This window comes from Balaenoptera ricei, chromosome 14, assembly GCF_028023285.1.
Source record: "Balaenoptera ricei isolate mBalRic1 chromosome 14, mBalRic1.hap2, whole genome shotgun sequence".
NCBI classification, from domain to species: domain Eukaryota; kingdom Metazoa; phylum Chordata; class Mammalia; order Artiodactyla; family Balaenopteridae; genus Balaenoptera; species Balaenoptera ricei.
The window spans coordinates 82,325,240-82,350,815 of NC_082652.1; the positions used below are offsets into that span (position 1 = coordinate 82,325,240).

At 37.3% G+C, this 25,576-nt stretch overlaps 1 long non-coding RNA gene across 1 annotated transcript; it reads left to right on the forward strand.

Annotated features, from left to right (window-relative positions):
* Window positions 1–14,278: 14,278 nt before the first annotated feature.
* On the forward strand, window positions 14,279–18,011 carry LOC132347503 (uncharacterized). Its single transcript, XR_009497209.1, has 2 exons — window positions 14,279–14,355; window positions 17,745–18,011. It is a non-coding gene; the product is annotated as an uncharacterized LOC132347503 (long non-coding RNA).
* Window positions 18,012–25,576: the final 7,565 nt, after the last annotated feature.

A 25,576-nucleotide genomic window follows, 5' to 3' on the forward strand; every position in this document is an offset into this window, starting at 1 on the left:
CAGAAAATAATGATGGGGGCTTCCCTGGTGGCGCAGTGGTTGAGAATCTGCCTGCTAATGCAGGGGACATGGGTTCGAGCCCTGGTCTGGGAAGATCCCACATGCCACGGAGCAACTGGGCCCGTGAGCCACAACTACTGAGCCTGCGCGTCTGGAGCCTGTGCTCCGCAACAAGAGAGGCCACGATAGTGAGAGGCCCGTGCACTGCGATGAAGAGTGGCCCCCGCTTGCCATAACTAGAGAAAGCCCTAGTACAGAAACGAAGACCCAACATAGTAATCAATCAATCAATAAATAAATCTTTAAAAAAAAAAAAATAATGATGGGTCATGGTTCATGGCGAAGGACATGTTACAAATAGCAAAAATACCAAAGCTCGTAAATAATTTTCTTGGAATAAATCAATGAAATAAAATCAAATTTAAAAAGTATGGGTCTCAGGCTTCTGGCTCTGGTCAAGGTAGAGTAAGAAGGACCAGATTTATTCTACTACTCAAAACACTTAATAAACAGGGAAAAAAATATATGAAGCAATGGCTTTCAAGAAATCGGACATCAAGTAAAAAATGACAGTGGTCCTTGAGAGAAACAGATGAGGTGAGCCCTCTGATTTCCCGAGCATACTGCCTGGGAAGTTTCTAGGCTGCAGGGTAAGGAGGGGTCACCCAGCCAGTACCTGTTCTCAACTGCCAGACAGAAAACCTCATAATTGAAGGGATATTATGTAAACTACTGAAGAGTGTCTTGTCTCAGTAATGGGTAATTTAACCCTAGGTCAAATGCTGCTTGGATTCCCACCCACCAAATCTTAAAAGTAAGACCTGAAAAGATCAAATTATTTCCAAGTAACTTAATCATGTCACAAAGAAAGTACAGAAAAGGTTTCAAGAATATGAAAATATTTAGCCCCCCAACATGGTAAAATTTACAAAGTCTTGCACGTTACAGAGATGCAAAGGGCAGAAAAACACTCTCTATAATGAAGAGAAGAATCATAGATCAAAATTGGCCCAGAAATGACCCATGATAGAATTAGTGGACAAAAACATTTAAACAGTAATTACAAATGTATTCCATATGTTCCAGAAGCTAGAGGAAGGACTAAGCATGCTAATAAGAGATGTGTATAATTTTTAAAAGGCCCAAGTAGAATTTCTAGAGATGAAAACTGCAATGTCAAAGATAAAAAACACATAGACAGCATTAATGGTGACTATATCAGAATATTAGAAAAAAATAAATGAACTTTTAAGACATAACAGACACTATCTAAAATGAAAACACACAGAGAAGAAGACTAAAAATAATTAACAAGCATCAGTGAACAGAGAGAAAATTTAAGAGGCCAAATGTATGTGTAACTGGACTCCCCAAAAGAGGAGGGAAAGGAAAATTAAGTAAATAGCGTCTGAAATTTTCCAAATATGAGTAAAACTAGAAACCCACAAATCAGTGCCCAATTATAATCAAATTGGTTAAAACCAGTGAAAAAGAGAAAATTTTAAAAGCAGCTGGAGGGCAGGGAGAGCACATTCAATAGAGAGGAACAGAGACAAGGATGACAGCAGATTTCTCATTGGAAACAATGCAGGTGAGGAGAGCATGTAGCAACATCTTTAAGTAATGAAAGCGGAAAAAAAAAAAACCCTGCTAATCCAAAATTGATTATCCAGTGAAAATATTTTTTAAAATGAAGGTGAAATAAAAATTTTTTTCAGATGCCCAAAAGTTGAAAGAATTAATCATACTATGAGTTTTTAGAAAAAGTCGTTCAAACAAAAGTAAAACGATACAAGACAGAAATCTGGATCCACATGAAGGAATGGAGGCTAATGAAACTGTAACTATAAGGACAAATATTAAAATGTTCTCTTATAGCTTTTAAAAACTATTTCTATTAAATTTTTATTTATCATATGTAAAAGGAAAATGTATGACCACAAGAGCACAAAGGCCAGGAGGGGAGAAATGGGATTACACTGTTGTATATTACACTATACACAAAGTATAATCAAGAGTTATGCATCTGTGGAGTCAATCACCATGGATCAAAAATATTAGGAAAAATAATTCCAGGAAGTTCCAAAAAGCAAACTTGAATTTACCACGTGCCTACAACTATTCACATAGCATTTACATTGTATTAGGTATTGTAATTAATCTAGAGATGCTTTAAAGTATACAGGATATATGTGTAGGTTATTTGCAAATACTATGCCATTTTTTAATAGTGAACTTAAGCATCCTCAGGTTTTAGTATTTGTGGAGGGTCCTGGGTCCCTTAGTATCCAATCCTCTGTGGATACTAAGGGACAACTGTAGTACAATGCCACCTGAAGGTGGTCTGTGATAAGTTAAAAATGTATAGTATAAACCCTAAAGTAACCACTAAAGTAAAAAAAAATAATTATGCTGATAGCTGAACTAAAAAGGAGAAATATTTAAAAAGTATACCATTAAATCAAAGAAGGATTGAATGAAAAGGGAATAAAGAACCAATAGAACAAGTGAAAAACAAATAGCAAGATATTAAAGATGGTACACGTAAAATCAACCATATCCATAATTATGCTAAATGTAAATGGTTTAAATACCCCCTTGAGTTGCAGAATTTCTCAGATTACACAAAAACAAAGCAAGTTCTAGCTACATGCTGCTGCAAATTAACAGGGAGTTATACAAAACATACATCTTGGAGATTTCCTTAAGCTGTAAGTACTCTTTGAACAAGTTTTTTGACAGATCCTCAGACAATTGTTTATGTTCTTGTGATCAGGGATATTTTCCCTTATGTTTAGGATTGGTAATATCTTCAGATATTACATATCTTGAAATTCAGATACTAAGGTCACATGGTATTTTTTCAGAAATGGGAAGGTTAATATATATCTTTGTAGAAGTAAGAACAGTTTCAGGAGGAAGAGATGTATTGTGTAAATCCCAGTGGCAGCTATCAGACAGGTACATATTATGAAACTGCCTGAAAGAAAAAGAAAAAAGAAGAGATCGTTTCTAGCCAATATACATTAAAGAGATGGCAGATTTGAAAATAAATTAAAATTATCAGTGTTTAAGTGCATAAAATATCACCAAGATTCATCAGACACTAATTAGGTTGGCTCGGTAGAAGATGAGTGTGATGGTTCATTCTGTCTCTGCAGGAATGGAGGATGCCAGGGTACCTGGGGAAGAGCAAAGCTACACTTATCAACAGCTGTAGGCAGCAACATTTTGTGGTCTCTGATAATTAAGAAACATTGCTTTATTGACCATTCAGGGAGGGGCAGAAGTACAAATAGGACAAGAGAACATTTAGTTTGCAATCATCTCTTCTAGTGTAGAAATGTCTAAACTGTGGGTGATGTCAATATGTGGTCGAGATAAGTCCCTTGCTTCCTGTGTTAATCTGGGAAAAGTCTTTTAAAATCATTTCTCCTATCCACAAAATGGGGTGTGTGTGTGTGCGCGTGTGTGTGTGTTTGTGGAGGGGTGTGTGTGGGTGTGTGTCTTTTAATCAGATTATAACCTCTATAGACTGAAAACTATTTGAACTCTTGGTAGAAATGGGGAAGGTCAACAGAGCTTTTAGCAGCCTAGCTTCACCTCTCTATCCTTTGAAACTTTTTCAGTGAAGTCATTTATATATTCAAAAATATTTCTTGAGTTGCCTACAATGTGTCTGGCATAGAGGACATGGCTGTAAACATCACTGCCTTTATGGATTTCACATGCTCTGTCTTTGTTGTCATTGTTACTGAAGGACATGGACTTGCAGATATGAAGAGCTTCTGGAACTCGCATACTCATTTCTGACATCCTCTTTTTCTAGCAGGATACACTAAAAGTATTCACGAAGTGAGTGAACTAATAAATGAACAGGTGAGAGCAACAGAGTATTCCCACCTCCTCCATTTGACCTGACTCCTGAAGACCTTGAATCAATATGGGTTTCTCTTTTCCTGTAACTACTTCTTCCCTTGAATTTTCTGTTATGCTCCCTGAACACAGGCATACATATATATGTTGCAGGGGCATCTGTTGCTTTAAAAATCAAGAACAAAGGTTTTCTCCCCCATAGTTGTTATGTAGCCCCTTAACTCTCAGTGACTCTTATTTCCCTAGCCACCAATAGTAATTTGGTCTTTTCATGGTTTTTAATACATTTTTCCATCTCCCTGGAGCACTATGAGAATTACCTTCTTTTATGTCAGATTCTGTAAAAGGCACCTTCAAGGTCCAAGGAGGAAAGGTGCTGTACATAATATATGTAATCTCATAACGATGCATCATAGGAATATTGCAAGGAATAATTGAACGCTGTCTGTAAAATATGGTGAACTCCTCAGAAGACAGGTGCGATTGCAATTTTCTTCTGTGCAACTCAGCTTTCTGGCTCATAAAAAAAGTGTGTATCTCTTTTTAAATGCCCATTTTTTTTTTATTTGCAAGTATTATGTCTCTGGGTCTTGAAAGATGTTTGAAATAAAGGATGAAAGTAGAAAAAACTTTAAATGGTAGTTGAATACATTTTATTGTCAGTTGCATAGCAGAAAGGGCACCAATGTGAAAATTAAGAGGAATGGGCTCTAATCTCCTTTCTGTCCCTGGATTACTGTACACCTTTAGGAGAGTGGCAGATCTCTTTAAACTTGAAGAACTCCCTCTTGTGTGAAGCCAAAGATGGAGATGGTGAGCTTCAGGGTCCCTTCCCACATTTTTCAATTCTGATTCCACTTGTTCCTTGCGGGCAGAGACTATAAATTTTTTTTCATTTCCTGATTCTTAGTCATGAGCATGGCGCTAGGCAAGTGTTAGACCCTCCATAAACATTCATTGAATGGATGCCTTACAACATATAATCGGTGATAGATATTTGTGAAAGAGATGCAGCAATTCCAAGGTTTCATATCCTCTGATATGAAACAACACTTATCTGTTCAAAACACGACCGAGGAGTTGATATCATTAAGAGATCCTCTTGGGAAAGCAATAAAAACTGTCAGACTGTGTCATATGGACCAGCTCTGAACAGATGCTGTGCTGAGGGATCTGGGAAAGAACCCCATGAATTACCTTCTAAAATTAACTGTGCGAAATTGTATGTATTTCTGGCTGTCAAGTGGAAATGGGTTTGTGTGGTTAGTTCTGCTGCTGTGTTTGAGTGAACCCAGTTGGAAGGTTTCTGAGTCACCAGCATGCAGAAGGCTGAAGGCTATGGTGAGCTTGCTCCAACCCTGTTCAGCAGTGAGTTAGTCTAGCGTACCAGTTAAAAATCTTCTAAAAAAGAACACTGAAATTTGGAGGCTGAGTGAAGCATACACCATTACCTTTAGAGATACTTGGAGAAGAAGAAAATGTCTGCATTCATTATAGCTAAATTTTAGGGTCTAGATTATGAAATATGTTTTAGTCTTCTGGGTACAAAATATAAATTAAAAGACAAAACAGCAGCAAGCAAGAGGATGGGTACATTTCACAGCTGAGAGTCTATATGCTTTTGTTTCTCATTATTTTCCTTATTTCTCAACTTGCTTTATCTCTAAGGGTCTGAGGAAAATCATCACTAGGAAATTGAGACTGGAAGAAAGATTAATCTTGAGAATATAGGAAAACCGAAACGACTTGGATTTTAGGAAATCTAAAATAGACTATTCTAGACATAGAGCAGAGCACTGATGACAAGAACATATCAAGAAAAGGATAAAGAATAAAAATCTGTTTGACAAGCTTGCTTTGAGGGATTTTTTTGGTTTTTCTGTTTCTTTGTTTTTAAAGGAGGAATAAGCTCAGATTTTATGATTGACTTAAAATCACCTGGGGAATGTGTTCTGAAGGAGATATTCCTGAAATCCATCATAAGAAATTCTGAATTAGAAAATCTGGCTTTTGTTTGCTTGCTTTTTTACAGTTTTCCAATATAAACAGCTGCCATGTCCATGTAATGTTTGCTAATATCCTAGGAGGACATTCTCAGGTGTAGACCGACCATATTTGGCTTAAACACTACAAACAGCTTGATCCGTCCCTACTCCTGCCTGGAATGTGGCCTTGATTGGAGGTGTGAATAAAGAGAATATATGCTGGTCACAGCTAATTTGTGCGCTTCAGTTCATCCTATTATTTCTGGTCCATTTCATAAATCCTAGCCTCTATTATAAGTAATTTCTCTCCCTCTCTCTAAAATTTCCCAATTGTGAAGGTAGATCATTCTGAACATATCTTTTATTTAAAAATAACCATCCTAGGACTTCCCTGGTGGTGCAGTGGTTAAGAATCCATCTGCCAATGCAGGGGACACCGGTTCGAGCTCTGGTCTGTGAAGATCCCACATGCCGCGGAGCAACTAAGCCCATGCGCCACAAGTACTGAGCCTGCGCTCTAGAGCCCACGAGCCACAACTACTGAGCCTGCGTGCCACAGCTACTGAAGCCCGCGTGCCTAGAGCCCATGCTCGGCAAGAAAGAGAAGCCACCGCAATGAGAAGCCCACGCGCCTCAACGAAGAGTAGCCCCCGCTCACTGCAGCTAGAGAAAGCCCGCGCGCAGCAACTAAGACCCAACGCAGCCAAAAACAGTTAAATAACTAAATAAATTTATAAAAAAATAAAAATAAATAAAATTTAAAAAGATAAAAATAGCCATCCGCATGTGATGATTTTAGAGTAAATCTTACTAGAGCCTGAGAGATTATTTTTTCCTTTATTAGAGTGCATGCTGGACCTGCATTTGTTTATTAAGTAAGAGTGACCAAAAACATAAAAAAAATTAGGAATCATAGGTATATGGAATGCTAAGTACTTTAAAATAGTGATAGATTAAACTTAATGAGATAAACAATTAATAGAGATGCATCAAAATATCAGTTATTGATGCTGGGCAAATGAGAATTTGAGGTAGATGATATTTGATGACTCTAGTTGATCTTTAATATGGCAAGAGAATGATAACTTCTGCCACTGGTTTGCTTTTAAAACACTTCAGCAGGGCTTCCCTGGTGGCGCAGTGGTTGAGAGTTTGCCTGCCAATGCAGGGGACATGGGTTCGAGCCCTGGTCTGGGAGGATCCCACATGCCGCGGAGCGACTAGGCCCGTGAGCCACAACTGCTGAGCCTGCGCGTCTGGAGCCTGTGCTCCGCAACAAGAGAGGCCGCGACAGTGAGAGGCCCGCGCACCGCGATGAAGAGTGGCCCCTGCTCGCCGCAGCTGGAGAAAGCCCTCACACAGAAACAGACCCAACACAGCCAAAAATAAATAATAATAAATTAATTAATTTTTAAAAAAAGGGGATAAGTTTAAAAAAAACCCACTTCAGCAGAGCCCCTATGTATCAATGGAAGCTACAGATTAATAGAGTTGCATAAAACCTCCACTCATGCCAAGATGCTAAAGAGAATCATTTGCTTTCCTAATAGCTCTATTTCAAGAAAAGCTGTGTTACCAACGTTGTCATTCCACAACAATCTCTGGATGAAAGAACAATGATATAGAGCACAGATTTCTGCATTTATTGAAGAACAGCATTTTTCCTTTATTTTTGAAAGAATTCATAATTTGTGTTCCATTTTCCTTTGGCTATAATGGACTGAGGTTTGATTCAAGGTAAAAACTCACCTGAGTAGGGAATTATACACTGGAGAAATATTGACAAGATGCACTGTAATCTTTCCAGCTAGAGTATGTTAGATTTTCTTCTCATATCCAGGCACTTGAAATTGATACACTGAATATTTCCTTTTCCCCAGGTCACAGTATAAGAATAATATCATCTAGTTTACAAACTATACCTTGGGAGTCAAACTTTATGTGGCATAAAACTAAAGATGGGTTGATACTGTTTGGGCAATCTACAGACAAACACCTTCAGTGCCCGTGGGCCCGCAGGAATAATGGAGGAGATATGGTTAAATGGCAGTCCCCTGCCTGGTATTACTCCACAGCTTCTGGTCACCTTGGATTTAATTCAAATCCTCTCCAGGGCCTAAGAGGCCTTCCTGGATCCCCGCCTAGACTCTCTCTTGGACTTCATCTTGTATCAGGAATCTTTCTTTATTACTTTCCAGGTACACTTGCCATCTTAATGTCCTTCACACATCAACCTCATTCCTCACTCATGGAATTTGCCCTAGTTCTTTCCCCTGCTGAAATGCTCTTTGCATAGAGTATTTACTTGGTGTAATCCTTTTTATTAGATAGGTTTAAACGTCTTCTCCTTTGAGAGGCCTTATGACCACCCATTCCAAACTAGTCTCGCAGACACTCAATTACCTTGCCCTGCTTTAAAAAAAAAATAATAATGATTTTAACTATTTTTACAAGTGTTCATTTTTTCTTCCCTCCTCACTAGAATGTAAGCTCTGTGAGATCAGGTTCCCTGTCTGTTTCATTGCTGTACCTGAGGCAGTACCTGGTGATAACTGGCACTTACTCTTTGTTGAATGAAGCACTGAATGAATAAATTAAGTGGCATTTCAATCTAAGGACAAAATAAAGCAAGTCAAAGTCCTATTTTCTCTCTTTCTTTCTCTTTTTCTCTCTTAATGCACTCATGCTTTAATTTCACATTTAAATTCCATGAAAGGCAATATCAAAGGGTAGTTTCAATTAGCTTCAAACAAAAATTTAAGATGGAGAAAACAGAATGTAGAGTTTTTGTTTTTTTTCTACATCCCTAGAGCCACCACTCAGGGACTTTGGCCTATTTGCAGCAAGGGTTGATTAAGATTCTAAAAGTCTGGCAGTTAACATGAGCTTCCACATTGGTTATATAAATCTCTCTTTTTTTTTAACATCTTTATTGGAGTATAATTGCTTTACAATGGTGTGTTAGTTTCTGCTGTATAACAAAGTGAATCAGCTATACATATACATACATCCCCACATCTCCTCCCTCTTGCGTCTCCCTCCCAGTAACAAAAATCAGCAGGACCAAAACACAGTAAACTTGGATTTTGGAATTACTGGCTATGGACCATAGAATATGAAATAAATTAATGTATAAAGAATGAAAGTACGGGATAAATAATATAAGAGCAAGATATGATATACTAAAAAAGCACCAGGTAGATTTGAAACAAATAAATCAACAACAACAACAAAAATGATGATAAAAACTCATCTGATGAGTTAAATAGTAGGTCAGGAATAGCAGAACAGAGCACTAGTGAATTAGAAGACATAAAAAACTATAATATGAAGCACAGGCAGACAAATAGATGGGAAATACAACAGAAAATAAAAGACAGGGAGGATTGTTTGAAAACACCTGACATTCATCTAGTCAGAGATTTATACAGAGAAGATAGAATTGAAGATTAGAATTAGTTGAAGAAAAAGTTGCTGGTGAATGCTTCCTGGCCTCAATTTCAGGATTCACAATGAGTCCCAAGTATCATAACTAAAAAGGTTTGTTCACCTAGCTACATCAGCTTCATACTCATGACCAAGAAAACAGCTTGACATCCTTCAGAGAGAGACAGCAATCTTCTGCAAAATGAGGGCAACAGACCAATACTAAAGTTCCCAACAGCAATGGTAGAAGTCAGAAAACAGCATAAAGATATCTTCCAAATACTAAGGGAAAATAGCTATTGATATAAAATTACACACCACATAATACTATGCTTCTAGTTGGGAGTGAAATAAACACATTTTAAATAAGCTAAGAAGTAATAAACAAGTTTACCTCTGTCCACCCTTACTAATGCTATTTCTAAATGATGTACTTCAGAAATATGATACCCAATGGATAGTGTTAGATGAATGACATTATTATAATTTTAATTTTTTATAAACATATTGGTAATTAGTTGATGATATAAAATAATTGTGTCTTATATGTGAGGTTTCAAATAACGACTGAATTAAAATACAGCACAATAATAAAGTAATCTAAGAGGGTGTACATTGGATTTAAATTGTTTTAAGACCTTGATATTCTTCTGGAGGAGGATGAAGTTATTTATTATCATTAGCATTTATTTATATTGAGAACCTGGGCTAATACTAAACATAATATGTAGTGCTTAATATCCACTAGAGAACCAGAAATCTAGTGGTTACCTTCTACATTATTGGAGAGAAACAAAAAGACAAATTGGGGAAAAAAAATTAAGCTATTCATAAAGAGGCAAAAATAAAAATAAAATAAATTTAAAAAGTGAAACAGGTGAAATAAAATGGCAGGAATAAATCCAAACACATACGTAATCAAAACAAATGTAAATAGACTAAACATCCTAGTTGAAAGACAAAGTTTTTACTGACTGAGTTAAAACATCATACTGTTTATTAAAAGTTAGAGTTACTGGCTATATTATACTATAGCCATTTCCAAAATATGAGGATACAGGAAATCTGAAAGTAAAAGCACATAAAATGTCTTAATGGTTAAATATTATATTACCCAAGAAAATGTTACTGTAAGAAAATTAATATCAGACCAAAAAGACAAAAGTGAAAATCATCCCTAGATGATTTTCAAGGCAGTCACTTTATAAAGTTGAATTCACCATGCAGATACAGTAATCACAAATATATCAATAATGATATTGCTACAAAATATATAAAGCAGCAATAGAAGGAATTACAAGGAGAAGTGTTTAAATCCATATTATAGTGGGAGATTTTTACACCTTTTTTGGTAGTAAATAGGTTGAACTATTAGAAAAATCAGTCTGCCTAAGAAGTATTTAGTATAATATACAGTATGTTCTTTGAATTAAATGCCATTAAGTTGGAAATAAATACTGAAAAAAAATCACTCACTTTAAAATTATCAATAAAACATGGATGCTTTCAAATTACTTGTGGCTTAAAGAAAACCATAATAAGAAATTTGAATACTCATACTTGTATATCAAAATTATGGAATGCAGGTAAAGAAGAACCTAGAGGAAAAGGTATAGCTTAGAATGCTGATATTAGAAAATAAGAGAGTTTGAAATGAAGGAGATGGGTTCAAGGTAAGAGTTAGAGACTCAATAATAGAATAGATCCAAAGGAAATGAAATAAATTAAATATTCAGGTTAGAAAATAATTACTAAAATTGAAAACAAACATTATATAAAAGTTGGTTCTTTGGAGCAATATTAATACAATTGAGAAAGCTCTGGTAAATTTTATTTAAAATTAAATAGAAAGGCTCAAGTAGACACATTGCAGACACATTAGAGAGCAAGAAAATAGTAAGAAAACAAAATATTTATGACAATAGCTTGAAAATTTAGGCAAAATAGAAAATTCTAAGAAAAACAAAAATGCTTTACTATGTTTACTTAAAATGCATCTGAAATCTTCTGTGGTAATAAAGTGTTTTATTTGATTAGATAGGAACATGCCATCTAAAGTCCATTCTTAGGAGAAACTGAGGTCTTTATTCATACCATCCTGTTCCCCTTCAAGAGGGGATGCAGGAAGTGGCCAGGAGCATTATGCTAAACGGTTTGTTTGGGGTGACTCACCAAATGACTGTTTTGCCGAAGACATCTATGTTATATGCCTGTCATGGGAACTGAATTGTCATTACAAAAGTCAATTTGTTGGGGTTAATAAATGCATTAAAATGTAAACATCCAGTGAAAATGTCTTTGGCATGGAGATTTTTTGTTAATGATGGGTTGTAAATTAGTTAATAACTAAAAAGAACCCAAGATGACACAGCAATCCCACTCCTAGGCATGTATCTGGAAAAGACCATAATCTGAAAGGATGCATGCACCCCAACGTTCATTGCAGCACTATTTACAATAGCCAGGACATGGAAGCAACCTAAATGTCCATCGACAGAGGAATGGCTAAAGAAGATGTGGTACATATATACAATAGAATATTACTCAGCCATAAAAAGGAATGAAATAGTGCCATCTGCAGAGACGTGGATGGACCTAGAGACTGTCATACAGAGTAAAGTAAGTCAGAAGGAGAAAAACAAGTATCATATAATATTGCTTATATGTGGAATCCAGAAAAATGGTACAGATGAACTTATTGGCAAAGCAGAAACAGAATCACAGATGTAGAGAACAAACTTACGGTTACCAAGGGAGAAAGTGGGGGGACAAATTGGGAGATTGGGATTGACATATATACACTATGATGTATAAAATAGATAACTAATGAGGACCTACTTTTAGCCCAGGGAACTCTATTCAATGATGAGCTAAATGGGAAGGAAATCTATAAAAGAGGAGATATATGTCTATGTATAACTGATTCACTTTGCTGAACAGCAGAAGCTAACACAACATTGTAAAGCAACAATACTCCAATAAAAATTTAAAAAATAAAAAATAAAAAGAACCCAAGGGTGGCAGAAGAAAATTTTAAGGGGTGGGAAAATGTATTTGTAGTGTAAAGTGAGACCTAAGAATGAGAAGAGCAGAGATGAAAGAAGAGGTGAACAGAAGGTGCCCAACTCAGCATCTCAGCACATCTGGTGCCTGGGAGTTTTGGGGGAAGAGGGCAGAAGAAAGTGAGAAAAAAAAAAAAAAAAACAACACAAAAATATTGAAAAAATAGCAAAGAAAAACATGTGCCCTCTAAATCAGGTCTAAGGACAGATATGATGCAACATGTTTTACTGGAAGAAGAACCAGACTAGAAGTCAAAGGAACTGAATGTTGGGCTTCCCTGATGGCGCAGTGGTTGAGAATCTGCCTGCCAATGCAGGGGACACGGGTTCGAGCCCTGGCCTGGGAGGATCCCACATGCCGCGGAGCAACTGGGCCCGTGAGCCACAACTGCTGAGCCTGCGCGTCTGGAGCCTGTGCTCCACAACAAGAGAGGCCGCGATGGTGAGAGGCCCGCGCACCGCGATGAAGAGTGGCCCCCACTTGCCGCAAGTAGAGAAAGCCCTCGCACAGAATCGAAGACCCAACACAGCCAAAAATAAATAAATAAATAATTCCCAAAAGAACTGAATGTTTTTCACTTGCTGTGAGATCTGCTTAAGACATCTCGTTTCTCTGTAAAATAAAGATATTTGTTTATATGGGAATCCCCAAGATCCCTTCCTGTTCTAACATTCTATTTCTATACATTTTAAAGTCACTCACCTAATACAAATACTTTGTTTTCTAATACAAAGCCTTCTAATTTCCTGGTATCATTTCATGTTTAGCGTTTTATTGTGTTTGAAGTTTGAAGTTACACAATCTTTTGTCCTTAAACCATGGAGCTAAAGAATGTCAACTTGTCATTATTTTTACTGCTATGCTATCTTTTTGAGTTACTAGTTAGCATTTCTGTGTTATCGTATATGCTTTAAAGTCAACAATTGATCCTTAAAACAGGTCTCCCATGGAGGCCCTCAAAAGATTTTATAAATACTAATGAAATTCACTGCACAGTTCCTTAAGAAAGTATGCAAATGATTTCTCTACTGGATGACTATGATTCTATATCAAGTTTCAACTTCATAAGCAGAGAACCGTCAATAGCACCTGTACTAATTAAGCTTCTGTTCCTTAGTTTTACTGTGATGTTTAATTGTTTATTAGCCCTAATAAGATGCTTTGCCAGGATGAGAACTGTCAATTTTGTAAAATTTATTGAGCGAGGCTTAGACCTGGCTGGGAAAAGTAAGAGTGGAATAGAATTGACAAGTATTTGTGAAATGTAAGCACATTATCTCTTACTTTCAGGCATTGATAGAGGTAATAAATCAAGTAGAATTTAGTACAACAAAGAGGAGCTCTCACCTGATGATAATAGTTAACACAAGAGCCAAATGGATGACTAGGTGAATCCTTAGCTGAAATTCCATCTTTTAGATGAATGGATGTTACCTGAACATAGATCCCAGCAAATGTTTGCAGGCTGGCTTGTTTCCGAAAGAGAATTGTAAATGCACAAACACCACACTGTTTTTATAGGCCTCCCACAAAGACATTGCAAAATTACAAAATATTTCTTATTGAAGATATTTCTGTGAATGGGTTTTGAAAATCTGATTCTACAGTGTCCCTCACATGTACATTTTTTTTGTGAGGCCCTTTTAGAGCAGGAGAAATCACTGGGTAGTGCTCGGTGAAGAAGTCAAGGGGATAGAAAATGAAAAGAAGGAAACAAAGTCAAGTTGCATCCACTTCCTAGTTTTGTGCACCTTTTCCTGCTCTGTGAGCATTACTGTGGTCTAGACTGGGGTGCTTGGCTGTGCACGGCCTTTATCTCACATCTGTTTCTCAGCCTGCGCCACTGACAACAGGAAAAACAGCTCTCTCGCTGGGTGCTGTAGTCTGTTCCAGCTGCTACAACAGAATATCATAGACTGAGTAGCTGATAAACAACGGAAATTTCTTCGTCACGGTTCTGGAGGCTGGAAGCCCAAGATCTACGTGCTGACATTTCCAGCGTCTGGTAGGATTCCCCTTCCCTATAGGTGCTGTCTTCTCGCTGCCACTTCACCAGGCAGAAGGGGAGAGGGAGCTCTGTGAGGTCTCTGTTATAAGAGCACTAATCTCACTCATGAGGGCTCCACCTTTAAGACTTACCTCCCCAAGCCCTCCTTCCTAATATTATCACATTGGGGATTAGGTTTCAACTTCTGAACTTTTGTGGGGCGAATGGCATTCAATCTATAGCACTGGATTAGTGTGAGAATCCCAGATAATGAATAGGAAGGTGCGTAATCAAATTGTAAGGTGCTGCATACAAAGTGTTTGTTATACCTTGTTGAAATGACCACATCTCAAGAAGCTGGTATTAACATTTCTTGGAACTTCACATATTGCTGAATTTGAAATATAATAGTCAAACTGCTAAGGGAATTTCTGAGTAATTAAATCGTTTTGATATTTGGTACACGTGTATGGCCATTTCTACGCACACACACACACACACCCCTAACTCTCAGTAATATATATTACAAGAGATTTCATAATATACTATAAATGAAGTGGCCTATTATAGATGATAGAAGAAAAGTAAGGTTTCTGAGACTGACCAGCTGACACTGGCTGTCATGAGGCCAGGCTGACTCAGACAGAGTGCTGTGAATCAGCAGGGTCTGTCTGTGAAACACCATGTTACATGTCAGCCAATGCTGCATCCCTAAAGCTAGTGCACGCTGAGAAGCTAGCATTTTGCTTTCTGTCCTGAGATCAGGTCATACAGTATTTCAGTGCAGGCCAAGGAAACCAGTTTGACTTAGTGCTAAATGCATCTTTGTATAAGGTCCTTAACTGGTGATTTCTGGACCAAAAACTTCCCTTCCCTCACCTCACACAAGGCTGACTGACCAGCACTGAGACAATAGACAGGGTGAAAATTTTATAAACAAAGAAAGATTATTAAAAAGAATGGTGTGTGCTTCATATCTTGGGGCCTTTGGATAATGAAATCTCTCTCTTTTACTTACTTCAATTCACCTCCTTTAGCTGAAAGATTTTTTCCAAATGAGCTCATATAAAAATATGTCATCAAGATTAGGATTTAATTCAAATCAAAACAGAAACAATTGAAAGCAAAATATAATTTCAAAAGCCTGCAAACATTAAGTATCACAGAATTCTGTGTAAGTGGGATGCATAATATCCTAAATATTAAGAGAAACCCACAAGGCATTGTGGAAATAAGTTTGGATAGGGCAAGTCTCACTCCTTCAGAGAAATGTAATACAAGTCATATACTTCAATAGATGTCTGGAAGATTGTGTAACTATGCCCATATAACTGTCTGCAACTCAAATTTAAGGAAGAGAACCCATGTTCATATGAATCTGTAGGTGCTGCAATATTTCATTCTGGGTAGTGAAAGTTCCTTTACGTCTTATATTGTCAACAAAAGTTCCCGTGGTTTATTATATATCATAGCAGAAAGGCATCTTTTTCTAGATTGTTTTGTGTTCAAATAGCAATATTTCTGGCCCTCTAGGAATGACATATTGTTTGGATTACTGAGCTCCAGAGGAGTCTCTGGACTTGGATAGAAGACTGAGATTTAGTAGGCAATATATTTGCCAGCCTTTCTGAAAATTGGAATGCTGTTTCCAAACTTTATCAGAGAGCATGTTGGATCCTTGAGATGGACATCATAAAATTAATGAACATATGGTTATACCTCATTTGTTTGCCTTCTACTAAATTAGAAAACCAGTGATCCAACTTTAAGAAAATGTTATTGATCACAGATGAGTTTTTTTAATGGTATCATTTACTTAAGTAATAGTAAATATTTAATCTGCTGAATATTCACATTCAATTATACACACACACACACATTGATTAAACTATTGTTTTTGTCCAAGAATGAAAAATACCACGAATGCAAATACAGAGTTTGAAATGCTCCTGTTACCACAGAAATGCTTATTTGTGTTAAGATACTTTGCACCTTGATTAAAGTGATTAGTGGCTCTAGAAAGTGAAAAGGGGACTGAATTTGTTTTGGATTTGTTTTGTATATCACAAGTCTTACATTTTACAGTGGCATCTATCTCTGTGTGCACACAGAATCTGACCCTGTTGTATAGAGACATTTGCTGAGAGTGCTGGGTTAACAAGATCATTGATTTATTTTCATGCAGGGCAATTAGCTTCATTCTGCTCAGGGGCCACACAGATTGCACCCATGATCAGGATCACTTATCTTGTAAATGTTTGTCATGTGTCACAGAAAGAATCTGGAGACAGAAGGGGACTGGGTCAGCACAATTTCCTGATAGGAAAACTAACTCAGACACACCTGCTGACAGTAGGTTGGAGGACTTATGAGTGTGAAAGCCCGAAGGGATATGAGATCGTCTCTTCTAGCCCTCCCAGAAACATAATTTTTGAGTGAAGAATTACTAAATGTGCAGCACATAATATGCAGAAGCAGTCCTATGATAACCACATAATAGATCTCATGTCTTTAAATCTAAGGCACTGCAGACACCAAGGTTTACTGGAGGGTGACAACCTCAAGCTAGCTTAACCATAGGAAAACTGAGGATTCAGCTCAAGGGTCCCATTTTTAAGGAAGTATTAAGACTTAAATATATTACTCTATTCATGATTTGATGGGTCTATGAGAATAAATCCATTCCTTGTAAAGCCATAATAATACATAATATGTGTGATTATTATGGATAACAATAGTAATATAAATCTTTTGCAATGTCAGTGTTAAAATATAGATTTGTAAAGCATTTGCACTTCATATTTTCAGTAAAGAGATCATTAGTACAAAGTAGAGTAAATAAAATAAACCATATTTTAGAAAATATATACATGCTAAATGCTGCAAAATCTTGTGATTTTATTTTTTCAAAGTAGGCATGTCTGTATTATGACAATTTTTTTTTTTTTAACCATTTCTCTCACTGTTCCCAAAAGCTGTGATCAAGTGTGTAGTAGAATTAAATAAAATCGAAAGATTGAATTACTCTGAAATGTTGTACACAGCAAGACCTACTCGAGAGTAGAACCATATATTGCGTATTTCAAATGTTCTTATTTAATAACATTCATTGTGTACCTAATAGGCGTAGTATTGTGTAAGGTACTGAAACAGAGGTAAATTTGGTGAGTTCATGACATCTAGGAAGAAGCAAAATCTGTACATCTCATCCAGTGTTTGGTAGAGTAATGAGAAGAGAGTGAAACGATTTAAGATGTATCCTCTACAGTGTATTGAATGGTGGACCCTCAAGAGATAGACCATATCACTGGTACCTGTGCCCGTGAAAGAATTTGTAAAAAGTGCCTTTGTAGATGTGATTAAGATGAGAATCTTGAGATGAGATAATTCTGGAACCCCCAACCCAGGTGAGCTCTAAACCCAATGACAAGTGTCCTCAAAAGAGAGAGGAGAGGAGAAGACAGACACAGAGGAGAAGGATGAAGACAGAGACGGAGATTGGAGTTAGGCACCAGCAAGCCAAGGGACATCTGGAGCCACCGGCCGCTGGAAGAGGCAAGAAAGGATTACTCCCTGGAGCCTCTGGAGGAGGTACAGCTCTGCTGACACCTTGATTGAGAACTCCTGGCTTCCAGAACAGTGAGAAAATAAATTTCTGTGTTTTAAGCCTTCAAGTGTGTAGTATTTTTTACAGGACTCCTAGGGAAGTAGCAAATCCCCTCTCACATTTTCATTCTAATTGAGCTCTTTTGGCAACTGAAAGCCTTTGAGGTTCAAAGGTGATGGACTCTCTTGTGGTAGAATTTGAGTTTACACTGTGGTTCTATTTATGGTCCTCAGGCGGAGGGAACAAATGTTTTCACTGACTTGTAAAACCTTCCCTCCTGATGTGTTTGTGTTGGATTATGGGAAACTCTCCTTTAGAGCCTTGATCATGTTGATCGTAACAGTAATAGTGATGATAAAAGTAATGTGCTATTATTTAGGGAGCTCCTTGTTCATGACAGGTATTAATCTCGACCTTATGAGGTAGTCGCTATTATTTTTAAAGATGAGGAAACTGGAGGATAGAAAAGTTAAGTTCCTCAGTGTCCATAGCTAGAGTGTGAGAAAGCCTGTGCTCATGAAAATTATTCTATGCTTCCTCAAATTACTTTTTGTAAAATAAAAAATCCTCTTGTGCAATTTTATGCTTTTTCTTTCCACTTCCTCATTATTTTTAAAATGAGCTCAAACCTCTCTCTCCTTAAAACAAAATAAAAACCAACTTCTCAGCCTTGAAGAAAACTCCCACTAATTACTATAAGCCTATCTCAAGACTTAAAAAAAATAATGTCCATCTAATATCTCCACAGCAGACCAACTGCCTGTTAAGGTGAATGACATGACATTGCTGAGCATTGGGTGGTTTGATACACAAAATGGCAGTCACAGCTGGTCCAATTTAGTGTTTTTCCACCCACTAGCATCAGACTTCTACCCTTACCACTCTGAATCTACTCTTGAAGATACACAGGTAACATACTAATTACAAAATGCAAGAGTCACTTTTCAGTTCTCTTTATATAAATAGTAGTTAAAATGAAGAATAGCAGGTAACATCTGTTGAGTGCTTCTTATGTAATCAGCACAGGGTTAAGCATTTAGCCCTTTGAGAAGAGATAATGTGCTTTCCCCCAAATAAAAAAGGATGGAACTGAAGCTTTGAGAGGTTGTGTAAAATGCCCTCCATACTCAGCAACGCTGGGATTCAAAGTCTGGCTCATTTCAATACGAAGCTCTTGATGGCTGTGATATAAATCTTCCTAGATTTTGACACGATTGAGCACTCCCTTCGTGAAGGTATTTTCTCTCCCGATGTCTGTGGGACCACCCTCTGTTCTCCTTCGACCTCTTATCACCATTCACTTTCTCTTTCTAACTCTTCTTTCACTGCCTAAAGTTTAAGTGTCACTTTTCCCCCAAGGTTTTGTCTTGGGCTCTCTTCTCATCTCGCTTGTCTCTTCCCACCTTTTTAATTTTATGCACTCATCCTATGGATTCAGTTATCACTTATAATGTGATGACTTTCAAACCTCCACCTAGAATTTTCTCCTGAGCTTCAGATGTCATTCACCACTGGGCACTGCTCCTGGATCTTAGGCTACTCAACTCAAATATACACATCTATTCGTACCCCAAACTCCTCCACAGCTTTGTCTCTTTACTTCCTATCCTGACTGAAACACTCCCACTGAAAAATCTTGCAAGGAGAGATTAATTCACAGAAGTATTTGAGTTTCTCACCCACCTTTCACTTTTTCCTCTTCTTCATCAAAAACAATAATCACTAAGTTGTATAACTGTTGCCTCCATATAATGCTCAGATCTCTCTCTCTTTCTCCATCCTCAATTCAACTGCTGTTGTATGAGCCCCCAGCAGCTGCTTTGTGGACTTCTGAAGTGGTCTTTTGACTGGTGTTCCTGCTCCTGTTGTGTCAGTTTGGGTGACCTCTCCTGCCGCAGGTGACCCTCCATGGAGAGCTCCATTCAAAAGGGTACAGGTGGGACACCCTGGAGCCATTCGAGGCAGCTAATTATGCCGTGTTCTGTGCCTCCCACGGTAGGCCTGGTATTAATATTTGTTGATGAAACACATTAATCCATATTTCCTGTGTCAATTTACAAAGCTCTTCAACATATTATAAAGTATTTGTGTCATTATCACAATAATTTTGGGGGCTAGGCATTTAATTCCATCTCTATTTTACAGATAAGGAAATGGAGACTCAGGATGTCTAAAATGTTTTCCCAGACATGTGACCTACAGAAATGGGATTAAACCCAGATCTTCCTGATTCGTAGCTAGATTCTCTTTTCCCTCTACCTCCGTCTCTGGTAAGAAAACCTGCATTTCTCTGTGCTCTACACCCCTAGCAGCAGCCTTCTCTGACTTAGCCAGTCAGGGTCTGTTAATGAAGGCCAATTCACAACGTCGCTGGTATTACAATCTATTTTTAATTAGGTGTCACCTTGGAGGTTTCAGCTTTGCCCACCACTCACATCAAGCCCCTAAAGCCATCAAGCCTTCTTTGACTGGAATCTTCCTCCCCTAGAGTTTGATGGCCATGAGGAACTAGAGCATAAGTCTGGTTTGCAGAAGTGTTTCAGATTATTGAGGCTTGTTTGATGTCAATTTTACAGTTGTTAGTAGGTGATGGAATTGCATATCCATTTGGCATGGCTGAAGAAGAACTCAGTTGCAGCAAGTTTAGGCTGTGATGTATGCCTGTCTTGTTTCAACTCTCTATTCGCGTTTTTTTACTTTGATTTTGCTGCTAACTCTATCCTAGTCCTCCAAGAGTATTCTGCTCCAGATTTAAGATTCCATGCCATTTATGGACAACAAAACCCTTTTTGATTCCTCACAGAGGAGCTGAGACTAGTAGGTGTCTTCAAAATTAACTTCATTAAATATTAATATAATAATGTTGCGTATATTTAATAAATATATTTTATATATAATAAGTTATACATAATTATATTTATGACATATTGAATGTGTATAATTGTATAATGGTATTAAATATTAAGTGAATTAAATATGAAATACAGAAAATAAAAATACGTCACAGTGAGTACTTTTCTGAATACAAGAATGAGTAAGAAGTAATTTATCTTAATGCAGAGGTGCCATAGGCTTTGGAGTAGGACGAGATTGTGATTCTGTTAATTAAAGAATGCATGACTTTGTGCTATTCACTTAACTCTCTGTGCCTTTCTTCCTTCCTTTATCATTAGAAATAACCATCTTTTTGGTGAGAAATAACTTATTTTATCATTAGAAAGAACTATATTACAGGGCTGTGAGGCGACCTAATAATATAATTTAAAGCACCTACCTTAGTTCCTGGAATATGCATGATGTAACTATTACCATGTTCATAGAAGTAAAAAGAATGTGAAAAGTTCAGAAACTATGATGAATGAATATAACAGAAATGAAGACATTGAATAAATATGGCTAAACCTCAGAGATAACTCTAATAATTAAAGCCACCAGACAATGGAAATGCTTTTTGTAATACAGTGGGCAACCAGTAGTTGAAACGGTTCAAGGAAGGGCTATATTATGTTTGTGGGGAGGGAAAAGCTGTTGATAAAAATCTCTTAATTAGGTGGAAAAATTAGCAAGACAACTTTTGAGGTCCCTTTCAAATCTAATATTATTTGATTATAAAATTGAAATCCTCACTACCTAGGGTAGCATTTAAGTCTATTAGTCATTACTTCATAGTGTAACTGAATTTGACAGCCTCTTAGAGTCATAACAAAGAACAGGTTTGATCAGGAGTTGATGGAGAGCTCAGTGGAGCTGAGAGAATTATCCAGGACAGTAACAAGGATGAAGGGCATTGACCAGAAGGAGGTCCTTTGTTCCTGAGAGAAGAAATGGTTAAAACTGCTGAAAAGTAATTTTGCTTATTTTAATTTGCTTGAGTGAAACTTTGCTTTGTCTTAGTTACACTTAATTTGAATATCTAATTAGTAATGGTCCTTGAGAAATCTCAGTTTCTGAAATATAACTGGAAGGTAAACATTGTTGCTATACCCTGTTTCCCAGCTCCCAGTAGCCCTTTATATTTTTTCTCTGCTGAGGAAGTATTTGCTGCATTAGCCGTTTGGTGATGTCAGCACATTGGAGAATGTTCTGGAACATCTGGAATCTGTCATTTAGATTTAGAGGGTTCAAGGGGAATAGAAGATTGAGCTCTCTTACATCTAGGCTCAGTTCCCTTTATGGTGTTTCTAAAATAAGACTTATTTTGAAGCAGCCACTAGGGCTTTCTGTGGAGCCCTGATTAGACCTGGTTCAATAAAGCCACCTAAGTGCATCAGGATTCTTAGGGAGTCTCTTATTTAAGACCTTGTGAAACTGTGATTCATCCAGAATATTCCCCATATCATGAGAAGCAGCATGTGGTCCAGGTAATGTAATCTGAGATATCCCCTGATCACTCTAAACATACACACCTCTAAAATGCTTTACATTGTCATAGTGCCTTAAATCCTACATACTGTAAATTTTTCCCTGGCTAATCCATTTTATGCAAATTAAAAATGTATATAAAACCCTAGGAAAGAGTGTGTAGTTATCAGGCATGCCATATGTGACATAAATTTACTAAATCAAATTACTTTCTCAACTAGCTTGACCCATGGACATAAAGGACTGTTTCTTTCACTGGGAGTAGTTAGAGGGAAGGGTAGAAGGAATATTTTGTGCAATAGGAGGAAATCATTGGTTCATTACACAGCCAGGGAAGAAAGGAACAGAAAAGGCAGGTGTTGGGAGACACATCATTCCCTTATGCCACGACTTTTCATGTGATGGTGTGTGGCCAGGCCAATAACAATCATCTATATCTTTTATATTTCCCTAACAGCTGCCAGACTATCCTGGAATCAGAGTATCTGTACAAATTCGCTAGCAACAAAAGTCTATGGACAGTTAGCTGTGTACTAATTTCAAATATCTGAAGCTAGAAAGTGAGTACAGGGCAAATTAATTGAGCACCTACTATGCTATTATGTGTTAATCAAACAGGACATTTTGGTGTGGGCTTTTTTGTGACAATTTCCTTTTTAAATGTTTTATTTTATTTTTAATTGTGGTAAAATACATATGACATTAAATTTTCAATCTTAATCATTGTTAAGTGTACAGTTCAGTAGCATTAAGTGCATTCACATTGTTGTACAACCAATCCACAACTCTTTTCATCTTCAAAAATGAATATTCTACATGCATTAAACAATAACTCCTGGCTTCCCTGGTGGCGCAGTGGTTGAGAATCCGCCTGCCAATGCAGGGGACACGGGTTCGAGCCCTGGTCTGGGAAGATCCCACATGCCACGGAGCAACTGGGCCCGTGAGCCACAACTACTGAGCCTGCGCGTCTGGAGCCTGTGCTCCTCAACAAGAGAGGCCGCGATAGAGAGAGGCCCGCGCACCGCGATGAAGAGTGGCCCCCACTTGCCGCAACTAGAGGAAGCCCTTGCGCAGAAACGAAGACCCAACACAGCCAAAAGTTAATAATAATAATAATAAATAAATAAATAAAATTTTAAAAAAAAAAAACAATAACTCCTCATTCTCTGCCCTCCCCTCCAGTCTCTGGTCACTGCCATTATACTTTCTGTCTCTATAAATTTGACTGTTCTAGGAACTTTATGTAAGTGGAATCACACAGTATTTGTCCTTTGTGTCTGGCTTATTTCACTTATCATATTTTCGAGGTTCATCTATGTTGTAGCATGTGTCAGAATTTCCTTCCATTTTAAGGCTGAATAATATTCCATTATATGCATATATTACCTTTTTTTATCCATTCATTTTTTTATCCATTTGTTGATGGACCTTTGAGTTATTTCTACCTTTGGCTGTTGTGAATAATGCTGTTATGAACATGGTGTGCAAATATCTCTTTGAGATTCTGTTTTCAATTCTTTGGGGTATATACCCAGAAGTGAAATTGCTGAAGAAAGTTCTGCTCTGTAACAAGATCTAAGATGAGTGTGGGAAGACATGTCAGTGCTTCCAAACAAGGATGCAAAGTTGAGGGAGGAATGGGGTAAGACTCAGCACTGGTCTCATGCTCCAGGTAGAATGAAAATGCCTATTCTGCACTTTCACCAAAAGAACTTAACACTAAACACACCACTGGCAAACAATATCCTTAAGATGTCTCATTTAATTCAACCTCCACCACAGTCTTCAGAGGTAGTATATTGTAGTCTCACGAGAGGGAGCATTGTATGTGGTTGAGGGGAGTTGATTAACAGTACCTTAAGTCATTGCTTGGATTTCTATCCCATCTCTTCTACTTACCCTCTGTGTAACCTTAGGAAAATTACTTGCTTAACTTCTGTGTCTCAGTTTTCTCATGAAGATGATAAGTGTTTCGAGTATTAAATCCGCTAATGCGTGTAAAGATTTCAGAACAGTGCTTGTACTAAACACTCAATGTTCATTATTATTATGAGGCTTCTTCCTTCTTTTCTTTCTTTCTCTTTCTTTCCTTTCTAATATAAAGAACCTAAAGCTTAAATGGTTCAGTTTGATGAAGATCATGTAGTTATTGATTGACAGAACCAGGATTTGAATTAAGCTGTTTATGACTCTAATGAAAAAGGTCTTTCCAGAATTTCATTGTTCCTTCTCTTTGTTAATAAATAATGAATCTCACTTTGAAATCCAGATTATTGTGTGTGGACTGACTTAACTGATATTTTATTTAGTAAATGTTTATTGAGTATCTACTATGTGTTGAACACTAATTTAGCAATAGGGAATATTATTGCAATCTAAGAAAGACAAGGTAAAATATATTAAATAATAAGATATAGGAAAGAAATGTAAATCAAATAAGGATCAATTACAGAAATAGGAAATTTAAAAGAGTGAAAAGCATTCTATACTGGGGAAGCCTGACTTGGAGTTTTAGAGCTGATTTTTTTTTTTTTTTTTGCATCACAGAAACACACCTGTGTATTTTGATCTTGTTTCTTTTCCTACCACCCTGCCCCTCAACTAAACAGCACTTCAATGTTTGAAAGAAAATAATTTGCACAATCATTGCTTCCAGTTGCTCAGAGCATTGTCTCATGGTGAGAGGTGGTAAATGGAGAGCAGTGAGAAGGAAAACAGCTCTTTACTAAACTCTGCTCCTTCTCTTAACCCTTTCAAGGCATAACACTGCTTAATTAACCAACTGGCACTTACCATACTAACTCAAATGTCCCAGGGTCCATTGCCTAAGCCATGCTTTGTTCGTATTTTTTTTACTAAGCAACAAGCTTGCCAGCTTGAGATGTCTATGTGATATGTAAATGATGCCCTGAATCATTTTTATATTCTGCTTGGCACTGGGAGAGCAGTTTCAGGGCTGTCATCTCTGCTGAACAATATCAAACCTCAGATGTCAAGGAAGATTCTCAATTTAATTCAGAAAAGCTAGGTATTTGCTTCCTAGCTCTAAAGATTTACATCAGTTTGTTTGATGTATCTTTGATGATGTAATGGCTGTTGCTGCTATTTTCACCTTATAGAACCTGAGGTTAATCAGCCTCAAAGGACATAAGCATTTGAAAACGTTGTTGCGTGTACAGTTGAAGCTGTGTTTGCTCAGGTGCACAGAATGCTAAGATCGCAAAAGTGTGTAAAGGGGGTTTTGGGGGGGGGCACATGGCTAGAAAG